Genomic DNA, 15158 nt, shown 5'->3' on the forward strand with positions numbered 1-15158 from the left:
GAAGCAGAGCGGATATGTTACATTAATTAATTGGGTGTCCTCCCTTCAAACATTATTATGCCAGTGAAATAGTAGCCTGTCAGTACAGAGAAGACATTTTTGTCTTTTATTTGGAAAAAAAGCTGAAAAAGGCTACTGATGATATCAGAAGAGACAAAAGGTTTTGAATATCAGTTTTGTGAGGAAACTAACTGAGGAGATTCTCAATTAAAGCCAACAAAAACTAATCCTTGACCTATAAAGCGGTTTGCAGTTACTCAAAGGTTACGATGCTTTTCTTTTTGGGATCAGTAATATAAAGCAATGGCCATCGAGTACACGAGCTAACTGCTATACACCAAGGACAGTCCAGATTTTTGTTGCTAGCCATGTTTAGAAATGTTCCATTCAGTTTGAACACCTTTAACGTTTTGTTTTCCTCGTCACAAACCGCCAGGTTGTTATAGGTATCAACACCAAGTCCACAAGTCCACGGGGCTTACTCAATTGTCCTTCACCTGCCAGCTCATCGCCAATGTCATAAAGAAAGTCCCCGTCTTTGTTGAACGTTTTAACACAACCAGCTGTGGGGTATGACACGAAGAACTTGTCTTGGTGACTAACAGCTTTCCACGGGGATTCATCGCAGTCTGGTACTCTAAAGAACTGTAACAATTCTGTACCGTCAGGAGAGAGGACCTTGACGGAATTGTCACCTAAGTCACACACTATCAGGCGGCCATCACAAGCAACAGTCAACGAGAACGGAAACTTGATTTCTTTCAGTATTGTTGGTGCACTCTGCAAATTTACCACGGACAGTAAAACAATAGATAGAATCAGAGGCAGTAACCAGCACATCACCAGCGTGGTTGAATGCAACTGAGGTAGGATCTGTTAGTTTTGGTCCATTTTGACCAAATTCAGTTATATGATTTTCGATCTGCCAAAGTCCCTGTCTTATTGTCTATTGCAATGGTGCAGGGTTCTCTGAGTTTTGCCTTTCTAATTGGCTGGAAATCACATAATAATAATAATAATAATAACTTTATTTGTATAGCGGTATATACAAAAGCTCTATATCGCTTTACAATCAAAAAAGAAAATAACTAACTAACAATAACACTAAAACAAAAAGTCAAATGAAAGCGAGTCGGAAAAGATAAGTTTTCAATCTAGATTTAAAAACATCAACTGATCCACTTAATTTAATGTCTAAGGGAATATCATTCCATTGCTTTGGTGCAGCGACCGAAAAGGCCCTGTCCCCATAGCTCTTCAGGCGCACATTCGGTACTTCTAATAAATGTTTGCCAGCAGACCTAAGATTTCTTGTAGGGTTATATGGGACTATAAGTTGACTTAAATACGGAGGCGCCAGATTATTGAGAGCTTTAAAAGTTAACAATAATACTTTAAAGGTAATTCGCTGCTCCACAGGTAACCAGTGTAGCTCCTTAAGGACGGGGCGAATGTGCGCAGCCCTAGGTTGCCCAGCTACAAGGCGTGCGGCGCAGTTTTGAACGCGCAGGAGCTTCTGAATAATATAGTCCGGTGACCCGAGGAGCAACGAGTTACAATTGTCCAGTCGACAAGTAACGTAAGCATGGACAAGGGTCTTTGTGCTCTCAGAAGTCAGATACATTCTAATCTTAGCGATATTCCGAAGATGAAATAAAGCAGATTTACAAACGGAACTCACATGCTTATCCAGTGACAAGGTCTCATCAAAAACGACTCCTATGTTCCTAGTTTTGTCAGACCGCTCTACACGATGATCACCAATCAGGATACTATCTAAAGATGGGCGTGGCCGATATTTTGAACTGATAACGAGCAGTTCCGTCTTGTCCCTATTCAACTTAAGTTTGTTACAAGACATCCAACGGTCGATATCTCTAACACAAGATTCAACCTGAGAGACAGAATAAGCTTGATCATCCCCACTGAGAGAATTGAAAGACAGATACAACTGAGTATCATCAGCATAGAAATGATAGCCCATGTTGTATTGTCTGACAATACACCCCAATGGGGAGGTATAGAGCAGGTATAAAATCGGTCCAAGCACGGAGCCCTGTGGTACTCCGCACGACAGCGAACACGTGACAGACCGCGCACCACGAATGCTCACAAAATGAGTTCTGTCGCTCAGGTATGATTTAAACCAGGCCAGAGCTAGATCGCAAAGACCGAAGTGGTTTGCTAATCTCTCAATCAGTATAGTGTGATCGACCGTATCGAAAGCGGCCGATAGATCCAATAAAAGTAAGATAACAGTCCTATTCCTATCAACGTCTAGGATAATATCATTAAAAACTTTAACTAAAGCTGTTTCGGTACTATGAAATTGTTTATATGCAGATTGTAGTATTTCATCAAGTCCATTACTAGAAATGTGATTAATCAACTGAGATGCCACCACCTTCTCAGTGAGTTTAGACATGAACGTCAAATTTGAGATAGGACGAAAATTCGAAAAAACTTCAACATCAAGTGTGGGCTTTTTGAGAAGAGGATTCAACAATGCAAGCTTAAAACAGTCTGGAAAAACAGCTAGACATAAAGACTGATTTACAATTTGAGTCATAACAGGCAAAAGACCTGATGTGCGCTGCTTCAAAACAGAAGCAGGGACGGGATCAAGAGGACAGGATTTGATGGTCATCTTACTAAGTAATTCAGAGACATTAGACGATGTTACAGACTTAAAACATGACAAGGCACACTGATGGACAATGCCATCGGACTCCACAACAATATCAGATGTGGAGTCAAGTGAGTTTCGCAGAACTGTAATCTTCTCACTAAAGAAGTCAATGAACTTGTTAGCAAGATCACCATCAGACGCACACCCTGAAGGATACTCCGCTGGCACGCGCTTATGTAGGAGCTTATTTACCGTATTGAAAAGAGTTCGGAGATTATTACTACTCTCCCGTATAATGCCTGAGTAATAGTCAACTTTCGTTTTCTTGATCAAAGCGTTCACTCTAAGGCAATGTTCCTTAAATCTAAAATAATCCGATTCTCGTTTTGAAGAACGCCAGCGCAGCTCGAGAGCTCTGCGTTTTCTCTTTTCAGATCGTATTTCCTCAGTGTACCATAGGGCGGTTGGGCGAAGAGTAATGGTCATAGTCTTCAGAGGCGCGGGTCTGTCTAACAACGACTTTAATGTAGTGTTATACTCATAAACAAGTTCGCCGAGACTAAAAGAAGCAGCATCCCTTACTAGCCTGGTGTTCTCCAACTGACCACAAAACTCGCTAAAATCAATATCACGAATCTTGCGATATGAGATTCGTTTACGCTCGAGTGGTAATTTAGCAAGGTCCAACAAACTGTGTACAGCAAGATGATCCGAGACAAAAGGATTGTCCACAGTACAGCGGCCAACTAATTTCTCATGAGCTCTCGTTATAATCAAATCGAGTATGTGACCATTCTTATGAGTCGCTTCAGAGACGTGCTGGATCAAATCGAACGATTCCAGGACTTGTAAGAATCGTCGAGCATCGCAATCATTAGGCTCGTCAATATGAAAATTAAAGTCGCCAGCAACTAACAGGGCATTAGTAGTCGAAACAAGTCCCTCCAGAAAAGAACTAAACTCCTCCAAAAACATTCTGACCGTGAATCCATTCCCAAGACTAGGTGGAGCTCGGTAAATAACGACAAGCCTAAGATTATGATTGTAAACTGATGTAATATGAATATTAATGAGTTCAAAACTCCTGTGGATCGTTTGTACATCCCTCCTGACCTTAAAACATCTCCTGTAAACTACAGCAACTCCACCACCGTGAGCATAATTCCTTGGTAACTGCTCAATGTTATACCCTTCAGGACAGTAGAATTCATCCAAAGAATCATCAGTGAGCCACGTCCCAGTGATGGCGAATAAATCGATATCATGTTCTACAATGTAATCCCTCAATAACAGAGTCTTCATACGGATTGAGCGAGCATTCAAAAGGACAAATTTCAGAGGTTGTTGGCGTTGCTGGTGATTCAACAGTTGGGGAGCACGGGGGATGGAAATAAGGTTGTTTTTGTTCACTCCCTCCGCGTGCTCCGGAGCGTGACGAGGCCCATCAACTTCAGATCGATTCGATGCAATCACTTTGATTCCATGAATAAAATCCCTTCGTCCAGCCCTACATCCTCTTAAATGGAGCAGGCCAGCTCGCCTCAAATCGGCAAAAATCCTTTCCGAAGGCGAACAGTGAGAAACGCGTCGAATCTTGAATAGATCATTCCTTGAATAGGAAATCGTAGGTCTTGAAGAAACAATATGCAAATCCGCGTAAGTTCTTGTGGTGTGTTCAAAATGTAGAACCTGCGGACCTGGGTTCCGCGAAACGTCCGAAAACACCGTTATGTCCAACGGAGGGTCGTGGCCAGGAATGTGAAGCGAAGTAGATCCATGTTTAGTCCACTTTGTAACTGGAAGACTGGATTTGAAATAACTCTCGGATCTCAAATCGAGTCGAAATTTGCCGCCGAGCTTCACGACAAATATCAAACCAGCATCACCAGAAAATACAGTCCCCGTCAAAAATAACCCCAATGGCCTACGTAGCAAACATTTAGACCCATTTTGAATAGGTCCTCGCGTTAGAAATAGGAATGTAAAAGCATAGAAAGTCAATAAAGCGACGGAGCTAAAGCTCCGCGTGGCCGCCATTGATGCGCCTCACACCCTTCCTCGAGAGAAGAGAAGAGAAGAGAAGAGAAGAGAAGAGAAGAGAAGAGAAGAGAAGAGAAGAGAAGAGAAGAGAAGAGAAGAGAGAAGAGAAGAGAAGAGAAGAGAGAGAAGAGAAGAGAAGAGAAGAGAAGAGAAGAGAGAAGAGAAGAGAAGAGAAGAGAAGAGAAGAGAAGAGAAGAGAAGAGAAGAGAAGAGACATGAGAATCTATACCGGTGTGGAGCCACATGTACCCTCCACGGACTACAAGGAAGAGGTTGATCGTTAACAAAAACTGTCACCTCATGTTCTCTAACACGATCGGGTGTGTATCTGACCCTATATGTCCCACGTGACATCCAGTTGTCAATCATGGTGGCGAGGTCCCTTTCTGCTGGACTCCGAACTGTCACTTTGATCTCATCAATTTTATGGTAACACTGTTTCCCATTTGAATAAATTGTTTTGATGCCAAATATCTTTGTACATCCAGCCTCAGCTATTACTGAGTCGTAACCTTTCACATATGATCTTAGTGGATCAGTTTTACTAACGAGTACTTTACCTGGATCTGTACTTGTCAAATTCTGAACGTAATTCGTATCTTTAAGGTAGAAGACGTGGCAAGGCTTAAAAACGTCCATTTTTGTTGCTCTTAGAACACCTTTAAACCTTTTAATTTTCGCCTGTTGCGATTTTAGGGTCTCGACGGTGGTGTCTCCTCGTAACATTTCCACGCAATTTCTCACAGAGATTTTTAATTCGTCTACAGATGTTTCGAGGCTTTCTACTTGTCCAGTATAATCTCTCTGTTGTGCTTCTTCTAGAACATCCAACTCGGTCACCATGGACCTCTCGTGCTCTCTTAAAACATGAATGAGTTCTTCAAGGATTGTTTGCACACTATTCCGAATGCAGAGATTTTTTCTTTGCGTATTGCAAGTGTTTTTATTGTTTCCGTAATTTGTGTCTCAAGCTCAGAAATTTGCATTTTCATTTGTTCTATAGTCTCTTCCATTTTCAGTTTCTCTTCCTCGGTAGCCTGTTGGATGTTCACTTTGGTGTGTTGAGTGTGACGAGTCTTACCACACCTATCGCAAATGGAAACTTTACATTTCTTACAATTGTGATCCAGAGGTTCAGTCTCGTGGCCTTTCTCTATACACATCAATGAGTTCTCCAACAGTTCTTTCGACACGATGGACTCCCCTAGCGAAAACGCAACTGAAAAATTTAATAAGCGAGCGAGAACTTCTTCGTCTTCTTCTTTGGAATCATTAACGTAACTAGCTTTGATGCTTCGAATACGTTTTATTGTGAAGCGTAAAAGCGCGTTCAGTGACGACTCCAACTTGCAAACATGTGGAACAAACGTAAACTCTCTCTCTCACTGACACTGTGAGCTGAACATATACAAGTAAGTACATTACTAAGCGTTTAAAATTTTCAATTTCACGATCTGCTCTCGTCTCATTGAACTTTTTACCAGTGGCCTTTCTCTTTTATTTCTCAGATAAAGTGGACGACGGAGATATGTTAGCTTTGAAAGAACAAAAATAATGTAAAAGAAATTCCAACTGACCGAAGTCAGTATACTTATGTTCCATTTTAGGTTCAAATCATCCAGCCTTTGTATGACATTTTTAATTATGGTGCCAAGTTCATACAGCTGGTCGTTCACGTTGCATTAATCTTTCTTCCACTGGCTGAGAAGTTCTTTGCAGTGTTCTTCAACTTCAGGGTCCATGTACTCAGTTTCAAGATAGTCAATGGCTGATTTGTATTTCGCCCCACCCAGTCTCACCGAGTCTCACCTGATGTCGCTTCAGCATGTGTTCAGTGAAAGTCGCATCATCAACTGAAGCACACTCGGTATGACCGTACACAGTGTTTCTGTTATATTTAAACGAGCAATATCAGCTTCACGACTCATATCTGTCACAGCAGGAAGTGTATACCAGCTTGTTACGGGGGAAAATAAACCGCATATGCGTGTTCCGGAGCAGGCCAGGACCATAGAAAGTGTGATGTCAAAATTTGCTGATGACATTGAGGACGGAATGGCTGGAAGGAGCTTTCCCCATTGCGTTACGGTTATAACTTTTCTTGTTTTCAGTGACTTCAATTTCGTCGCTTTCTTCTCTACTAAAACTTTGTGAAGATTATCTGGTGTATAGATGACATTAAATGTGTCCCTGAGGGCCTCGGTACCAGCATCAACCAGAAGATGACGCAAGCAAGCGTTTCTTAGTCGAGGAGCCTGTTGGTATTACAGTAGCCAAAAACAACCTAAGGCAGAAAAGAAACTTTTCAGCTAAAGACTCTTCTGTAAAATGGCAGTTGGAGGTAAAATCGAAGGGACCTCACACCAGCGGCATTGATAAGCGTCCCTTCAAAGTCCTAACATAGTGATTCGATTTAGCCCTCGAGGGGCTCATTTACTTTTGATAACTTAAGGAGGGACACTTATTAGGATTGGGCCCTTATTGGAATGAGAGTATTCACCCAATCGGGGGCACCTATTTGAATAGGGGCGCTTATAAACAGAATTTAAATTCAAAGGGGGCGCTTATTAGAACGAGGGCGCTAAATCGAAATCACGGTAACTCACTCAGGTGTTGTTTCAGTCGAGAATAGATAAGTATTTATTTAGTGATTAAATCTGTTTCAACAAATGCAAAACAGTAGAACCAAAATCTTTTAAGCTAGATCCAGGTTATCAGCTTCTTGTAGAACCTTTAAAACCCTTGGGAGAGAAAAAAGTCATTTACACGAAACGAAGAAGTTGTGTAGTAGCGGGCCGTGTTTCATTGTCCGGCCCGCTAAATTAAAAAAACTATCGAAACATAACTCGTAAGCATAGATTTAAGAGGGTCTGGATGGGGGAGGGGGGGGGGTACAAAGGTCTGTTGCCACTTAAAATTTCGGCCATTTATCAGTTCTCAGTTAGATTTTAGGCCATTTGTCAGTTGTTAAATGATTGTTAATAATTAACTTGGCGAGTTAATTATTACTATCCGACCCTATTTTTTGGCTAAAAAGGCACATATAGCTCAAACTCGAAAATTAAGTCGACCTACTGGCTGATCTCCAGAGTTAAAATCGTTCCCTAGCCCCGCCAACAAGTCCATGTGTAGACAGCTGGTGGTAAAGCCCCTGCCTTGCCCTTGGTAGTTTTCTCCCGAACTGTCCTTTGCCTCAACGAACGATACTTCTCCACAATTCTTTCATAGCACTTTCAGTCTCGGGGTTGATCTTCTCGTAAAGTTTGACATCTGTAAACTCCGTGCCGGTATAGGGGACACGATAGTAGTATTTTTCATGAGTAAAATGTTTGGATGCCCATTTTGTATGTTACTCTCTTTAACGACTCCTTGGTAGTTTTCTAAAGTCTTGGGAATACTGCAATGCGGTGAAGGTCTCATGCTTAAAATGGGAAACTGCGTGTAGATTCTCCACAACTGTTGTGAGTAATGTACACAATTCAAAGTCTTCTAGATAATCGTTTTTAATTGAAGATATGTTGTTGTGCAGGCGGCGCATTCCTACCATGAGAAGTTTAAGTGAGACTTGAGTTTTATTAGACACAGTTCCTTCAGGGCCGTTGGTTGCTCTGTGATGTTGTCATTTACATACGATACTTTGTCTGCGGATAGCCCTTGCGGTAATTATTAACGAAATATAACACTCTGTCGTACTCTAACTGATATGTATTGGACAAAGTAAATCAACTGACCTTATTTTACATCCAGTTATTAGGATGTTTAGGGCGATCCGGTCTCTGGTCACCTGTCAGTAAAAGCCCACCACAAATGTCAGTTGTCAGTTAGATTTTCAGCGATTTGTCAGTTGTCAGTTAAAATTTTGGCCATTTTTTAGTTGTCAGTTGACCCCATCCAGACCCTCATTTAACCTCAACATAGAGCACATACCTTAGTTTCCGCAATAGATTACACTGAAAGATCATTTCAATTTTTCTTTTTTTCCGGCAAAGATTTTTTGGTGGGCGTGACGCTGGGTGTCAAGTCTTTACAGCGGAATACAATTATTATATCTTTTAATACAGTGTGGAGGTGTTTAAGGTAAAGAGTTCACTTTCGCGAGAGAATGGCGCAGAAGAAAGGTTTCACAAGGTCTAGTTTTTAAAGCTTGGTTAAGGAGTGGAAAGTCATGGTCGCTGAGTTTACCTGTCACAAAAAATTGGGTAGGGTATTTGAACACAATTTTGGCCCCGGGGGGCGGGAATTTGAATAAACCAATCTTCAAAAGTTCATATTCAAAGGGGCTTCCCAGAGCACAGGTGGCCCTAGCCACAGCTGTGAGATAATCATCTTGCCAAATAATCAAATAAGAGTCATGACGAAATTATTAGAGTTTGTATGGGAATATTTACCACCGCTCTTAGGAATAAAGAAAAAAGCGAAAAATCCAAGCTCAAAATGACCTGGTGGCCACAAATCCAACGCAGAATCGAAGCACATATGCTGTAGTTTCATTTCAATTTACTGCAAACTCAATCTTCCTCGCGAAACCGACGCTAAGCCGCAGTTTGCTTACAAAGATTTCTAGTTTAGACGTTCCTAACGGATTGCGTACAACACCGCGGTCAAACACGCGCATGCACGAGATTTTGAAACCATGCCTTTAACAGTGTCGTTTATCAGAGAGACTGGGTTCGATATAGCCTGGGGGTTTCTTTACATTCATGGCAACAACATCTGGATTTTGTGCTGAGAAATGCCTGGATGCTATGGATCTTGCAGAGATGTGCACGATACGTACGAATCTTCTGGGCAATAACTCATTGCAAAAAAGGCAAATCGTGCTTGATTGGCTATGAATGCATGCCAAACCAAATGAAAGGTACAGTTCATTTTATGATGTCCTATAGTGGCGCCGATCGACTAACTATTAGCCACATCGATTAAGTCAGAGGACAACAAAGACATCAATTTCCTGGTCATATCTAGATACTCAGGGAGTTTCTTCTTGTAGATTGCCTAAATCATAAATTAGAATGAATCAAAGAAAACGTTTTCTTAGCCATTCCATGACAAGGTTTCAGCCAGGATTCCTCAGGCAGACCTTCCAACCCTCTTCAAATGCAAATCTGGAGTTTTTGAAAAAAAGCCTAGGAAAACCTGGAGATTAGGACCTCAAACCTGGAGACTTAAAAAATATGCATCAAATAAAAACAACAGCGACAGATTATTTGTTTCAGAGTATTCTTTGCCTTGTTTAGTGCTCTTTGTTGTACTCTTTTGCTGTTTTTTTTTTTTTTGCAGAGCTGAGAAGATTCTCATTGGGGTTGAACTTAAGACACGGTGAGGTTTCCTCTGGGTTATGTAACTTTATTTCTAGTAAATTCTCGAGAGTCCCCTCCAAAGATAGCCGTTCCCCTCCAGGGGAACGGCTATCTGCTTTGTTCTCACAAACCATGCTGTCAACAGCCTCTCTCCCCTGCATTACTGTGTGGCAAAACCAGCTCTGCCACCTTCTGAAAATGGCATAATCTCCTAGCTGATGATTCAGGAATTATCATTTTTGATACTTACCACCACAGGATGTCTACCCTGTAATGGAAAATTTCCTGATCATTTACTAATCCATCAACAACTTAAGCTTCCTTCCAAACAATCAGACCAATGTCTTCATCTGTTAGAGACTGATGATTGTAAAATTTGTCATACATCTCATCAATGTTCACAGTGTTCAAGGCTGACTGGAACCTGGATAGAAAGTACTCTACACTCTCCCACTTTGCTTGCCTACATTTCTGAACATTGATCCATCTTGCATTTTTCACTGGAATGAGGCTGACATTTTACTCAGGTTTCTCTCACAAATTAGTTGTGATCAATTCAGAGCACAAACTTTTTACTATTCCTTCATACCTTTTGGAATGGTTTGACAATTTCAAGGTTTTTTAATTCACTGTGAGATATAGAGTTGTGAGATTTAGACTGTGAGTTGGCATCCCAAACTGTGAGTCTCATGGTCAAACTGTGAGAGTTGGAAGGTATACCTCATGTTAGTTTTCTATTGACCTACAAAGCATCCCTTTTTATCCAGGTGAATACAAAGTATGCAGTACAGTATATTGCATGGTTCTTGGACTTAGCACAGCAGCTTTAAATGAAACTTTTCAAAATTTTCACACTGGTGTCAAAGCTTTGCAAGCATCAACATGCAAGAAGCAAGAACCTCACACACAAGATGCTGATGGCTGAAACTTGGATGGAAGCATACTTCAAAAGGGTACTGACAGTAATGATTGACTTTAAGCTTTATTTAAATATTTTCTCCATTGAAACATAATTTTTATACTGACAAATGTGGGCTGCATTCCCCCCCCCCCCACTCCTTATAAAACAATATAATATAATAAAAAGGCTTGAATTTCATTTGGCATGACTAGATGTGAGCCTGCAATGCTAACTTGTTTAAGTATCCCTCACAATATTAATTGCATTGGTTCTTACAAACTAAAAGCTAAACTTATTTGTTTGTATGCTGTAAATCTTTCTCATTTAACACAGATTGGTGATAAGATGTGTGATACCGGTGCATTGCATCTTCCAAGCTTTCTGGACAAAACCATCATTTATGGATATTTGAAAGCAGAGAGGAAAGATGAGGATGAAAATGTTATTCATTACAGTACATTTTGCTATCTTTTGAGGAATGTGTTTCCTTTTGTTAAAATACCCAAGGTGATGTGAAACTTTAGTATTTGTAATATTATTTTTGGATGCTTATGCATGACTGATCTATTAAGATGTCGAGAAGAAGGATTTATGTTAAATCCCTGGATCAGATGGAATTTCCCTGCTCCTTCAGATTTCCGAATGAGGACTTAAAATCTATTTTCACTGCTTTGATTACTTTAACCTGAAGCTGCAAAATATATGCACTGTAGCAAAGCAATATCACAAAAATGGTTAGATGATTGTCTTCCACAAGAAGTGTTAGTTTTCAGCATAAATAGATAGTACTTTACTGCAGGTAAACCAATTTACAAGATGTGACTGCTGCACGGCATTGGGTGAGGAGAAGAGAAAACCTCAAGATGAGGATGTGCAAAAATTCCTATGCAAGCTATTTGATTTCCAGAATGATCTTTAAATATAAGTACTAATTTCTTTTGAGACACATAACTTTTGATGACTGCTTCCTGATATATCTGTGATGTGATATATATTTTTATAGGAAAGAGAGAAAAGTGTATTACCATCAAAAAGACAAAGCTAAGAAGTATTCACAATAATATGCATGTATTGCACATGATGGCATGGATCAGGCAAAGCTTCTTCCTCCATGATTAGTTGTTATTGTACATGCATATGCTCGTGCAAGAAAACTGCAAAACTCATATGACTGGTGTGTTAAACCATGGGAGGTAGCCTAAAGGCTATTTTGATGTATTCCAATTAACCCATGATGCAAACCTCACCATAAATATGTTACTCCTGGAATTACAAAGCATGGGAGAGGACCTGACAGATACCTTTTGCCTACAAATGGACAACTGCTGGAGGGAGAATAAAGATCAATTTGTGCTAAACTTTTTAGCTCTTCTTGCAAAGCTTGACATCTTGTTGAGGTACGTTGTACTTCTCATAAGAAAATGAAATTTTAAAAGTGGTACATTTGAATGAACAGTTAGTTTGTTAATATGTAACATTTTACTGTACTTTGAGCTGGGGATTGCCCTGATCATGTATGGGCAATGAAATTCCTTCAAATTCAATTTTCATCTTTGCAGATGAAACTAAATTTCTCAATGGTTGGACACACTCATGAAGCTGTTAACCAGATGTTTAACAAGTAAGAATCAGAGTTTCATTTTTATTATATCAAGTTGAGAAGAAAACCCTCATTAAGAATAGTTAAATGGCAGAACTATTTCATTAATGCTGCTGAAACACTCAGCTATAGTTGCACTGCTAGGATGACACTTTGTTGTCAGCTTCAAAGTTCTGATTTTACACTTATGGTTTTTTTACTTCATATTCATATTAAATTATGTCGCACAGGTTTCTAAATTTCTGGCAAAGAAGGACACAAGAACCTTGAAAGGTACTGTAACTTATGATGACTGCAATCAACTTTTAGCTTGGAAAATAATTGCTATGAATTTCTCTTTAAAATTTGACCATGTGTCATTTGACCTTAATATTACAGTTGGATTGATGTGCATAATTAGTATGATCACAGTTATGTTTTAACCCTTTAATTGATCAATGTGTATCCTCTCCTGACAATATGGATTGATCCATTATCTAAAATTTTTTCTCTCCTTATTTTACAGTGCTCATGACATCCTTTGAGAGATGTTACACCCCATCTCCAAAGGCTTTAGAGGTTGAGCATGCATTTGCTCTTAAGGAGTGGATGTCACCCTTTTTAACCATGCTTCACAACATTTCAAACCCTCATGCATTTAAATTTACAAAAGCTCCATCTGGAAAAGTTGTCATACAGTACAAGAATTGGGGAAGTGATAAACAGGAAAACCGGAAACCCTTTAGCCCTGATCCAGAGCAGTGGTTAACCATAGTGAGAGTAAGTGGAACCTGCTGTACAATGAAGAATGATTAAAAACAAAAAAATCCAAACAATACTTTTAATTGATAACTATACTCTTTTCATAGATACCTGTTTTGCTCAGTTGTTGTGCATTGATCTTGCATTTTGTAACTGGCATTAGTCACCAGGCATATTAATAATTAAAAATAATGGTCTGTTAAAAAGTCACAAACTAAGCACTGTTACTGCGTGATTATTGTAAGTTACTGCAGCTAGTTTATGCATGGTCTGTAGTCATGTCATTCTGTACTGTCTAATTCATGTCCTTTAAATTCCAAATTTCTAGAAGGAGTTCTTGTGCTACAGTTTGTTAAGTCTGCTTCTCATTGTTTATGTTAGATGGATACAGAAATTAATGAAGATGCCCTTCCCCCCCAAGATTATGTTGTTCCAGATACAGAGAAGCTTGAGCTTCAAAGGCTCAGAACAGACATTGGAAAGTAATACAGAACAAGACTGTTTCTTGAACATCATAAAGAAGATTGGGCATCACTTCTTGACCTTGAAAATACTAAATGGCATCCACTGCAAAGGACAACAATTAGAGGCTGATGGAATTGGTCTGGATTTTATAGGGCAAAAACCTGAAGGTGTCCCTGAGGATGTGGATGATATGGTCAGAACTCAAGTTACTCCTGAGCAAGAGGTGATTTATGCTCAAAAGATATACAATGTGTGCTCAATTCAAACCACCTACTCATGCAAACTTAGCTATTTTGCCTGAAGTGTATGTGCCCACCCAACCTTTCCATCATGTGTTTTATTCAAATGGAGTCAGCCATAGATAAATTTTTCTTGATGTGACTAAACACATACTTGCCTATCCAAAAACTTTAACTTTATTGTCTTTTGAACTGAATGGTCATGCTGTTAAATTGACTTTATAATTTGTTTACATGCAGGTGTATAGTGGAGCTTATCAAAGGCAGATTGCTGAAGTTACTGAGACAGAGGTGAATAACTTTGAAGGAGTTCTACTAGGTTGGAATGTAGCAGTTAATCTTGATGATAACTACAAACTTCCCCATCTGGCCTTAGTTAAGGAGGTCACCAACTCCTTATATATATTTCTCTATACCTGGAAATCTGTGTTTTGATTTTTCCGTTGTACAGTGCTCGTTACGTAGAAGTAGAGTGTGATATATATTGAGATAGATAAAAAAGCAGAGACTACATGGGTGAAAGAATAGCCTCTTTTTTTTTTTTTTACCTATCTCAAGTATAGTCTTTTTTTTACCTATCTCAGTATATTTCTCTGTACCCGTATATTTCTCAAAAGATAATTCATCTCTCTGTTGTACAAGCTGTTGGAATCAATTCAACTGTGTAGCAGTTTTTATTGACTATTAAACTTTTTTTTTCTTTAATATTGTTAATTGTCTTGGTCCAGAATATATCATTTAGAGTACACGTTACCCAACATATATTGAAGTGGCCAAGAAGTATCTCTCAGATTGTGGTTTTTACCAAATTATCTTCACTTCAGAAAATCTGCACTTAAAAATTGCGTCGTAATAGAAAATGTAACTCACCGGAATATACTTCTGTCTTATTTTTTATCTTTAAAATCATTATAACAAGAAAGTGTAGTGCGGATTAGAAGATCAACGTCTAACCTCTCTTAAATTTCCAGCTTTCTAAAAGAGTACTTTATCGTGGCGTTGACTTGAGCTGATAAAATTAAACTGACTTTCAACAGCTTCTTAATATTCTTGGTACTTCCTCTTGTTTTATAATATGACTGACAGACTGTCAATAGTCATAGCTAACTAATAAGTACAAAATATTTCCGACAGTTAATAGAAATATGGCTTCCACATAATCGAGCTACGGGTCTGGAAAACACCTATTCCTTCAACCAGCTTTACAGCAAAGCGTTTATGTCACACTTCGATTAATTTAAAC

The 15158-nt window shown here is 39.4% G+C and overlaps 1 pseudogene; it reads left to right on the forward strand.

Annotated features, from left to right (window-relative positions):
* Positions 1 to 6923: 6923 nt before the first annotated feature.
* On the forward strand, positions 6924 to 15149 carry LOC131778508 (uncharacterized; annotated as a pseudogene).
* Positions 15150 to 15158: the final 9 nt, after the last annotated feature.

Source organism: Pocillopora verrucosa, chromosome 1 (assembly GCF_036669915.1).
Source record: "Pocillopora verrucosa isolate sample1 chromosome 1, ASM3666991v2, whole genome shotgun sequence".
Taxonomy (NCBI): Eukaryota; Metazoa; Cnidaria; class Anthozoa; order Scleractinia; family Pocilloporidae; genus Pocillopora; species Pocillopora verrucosa.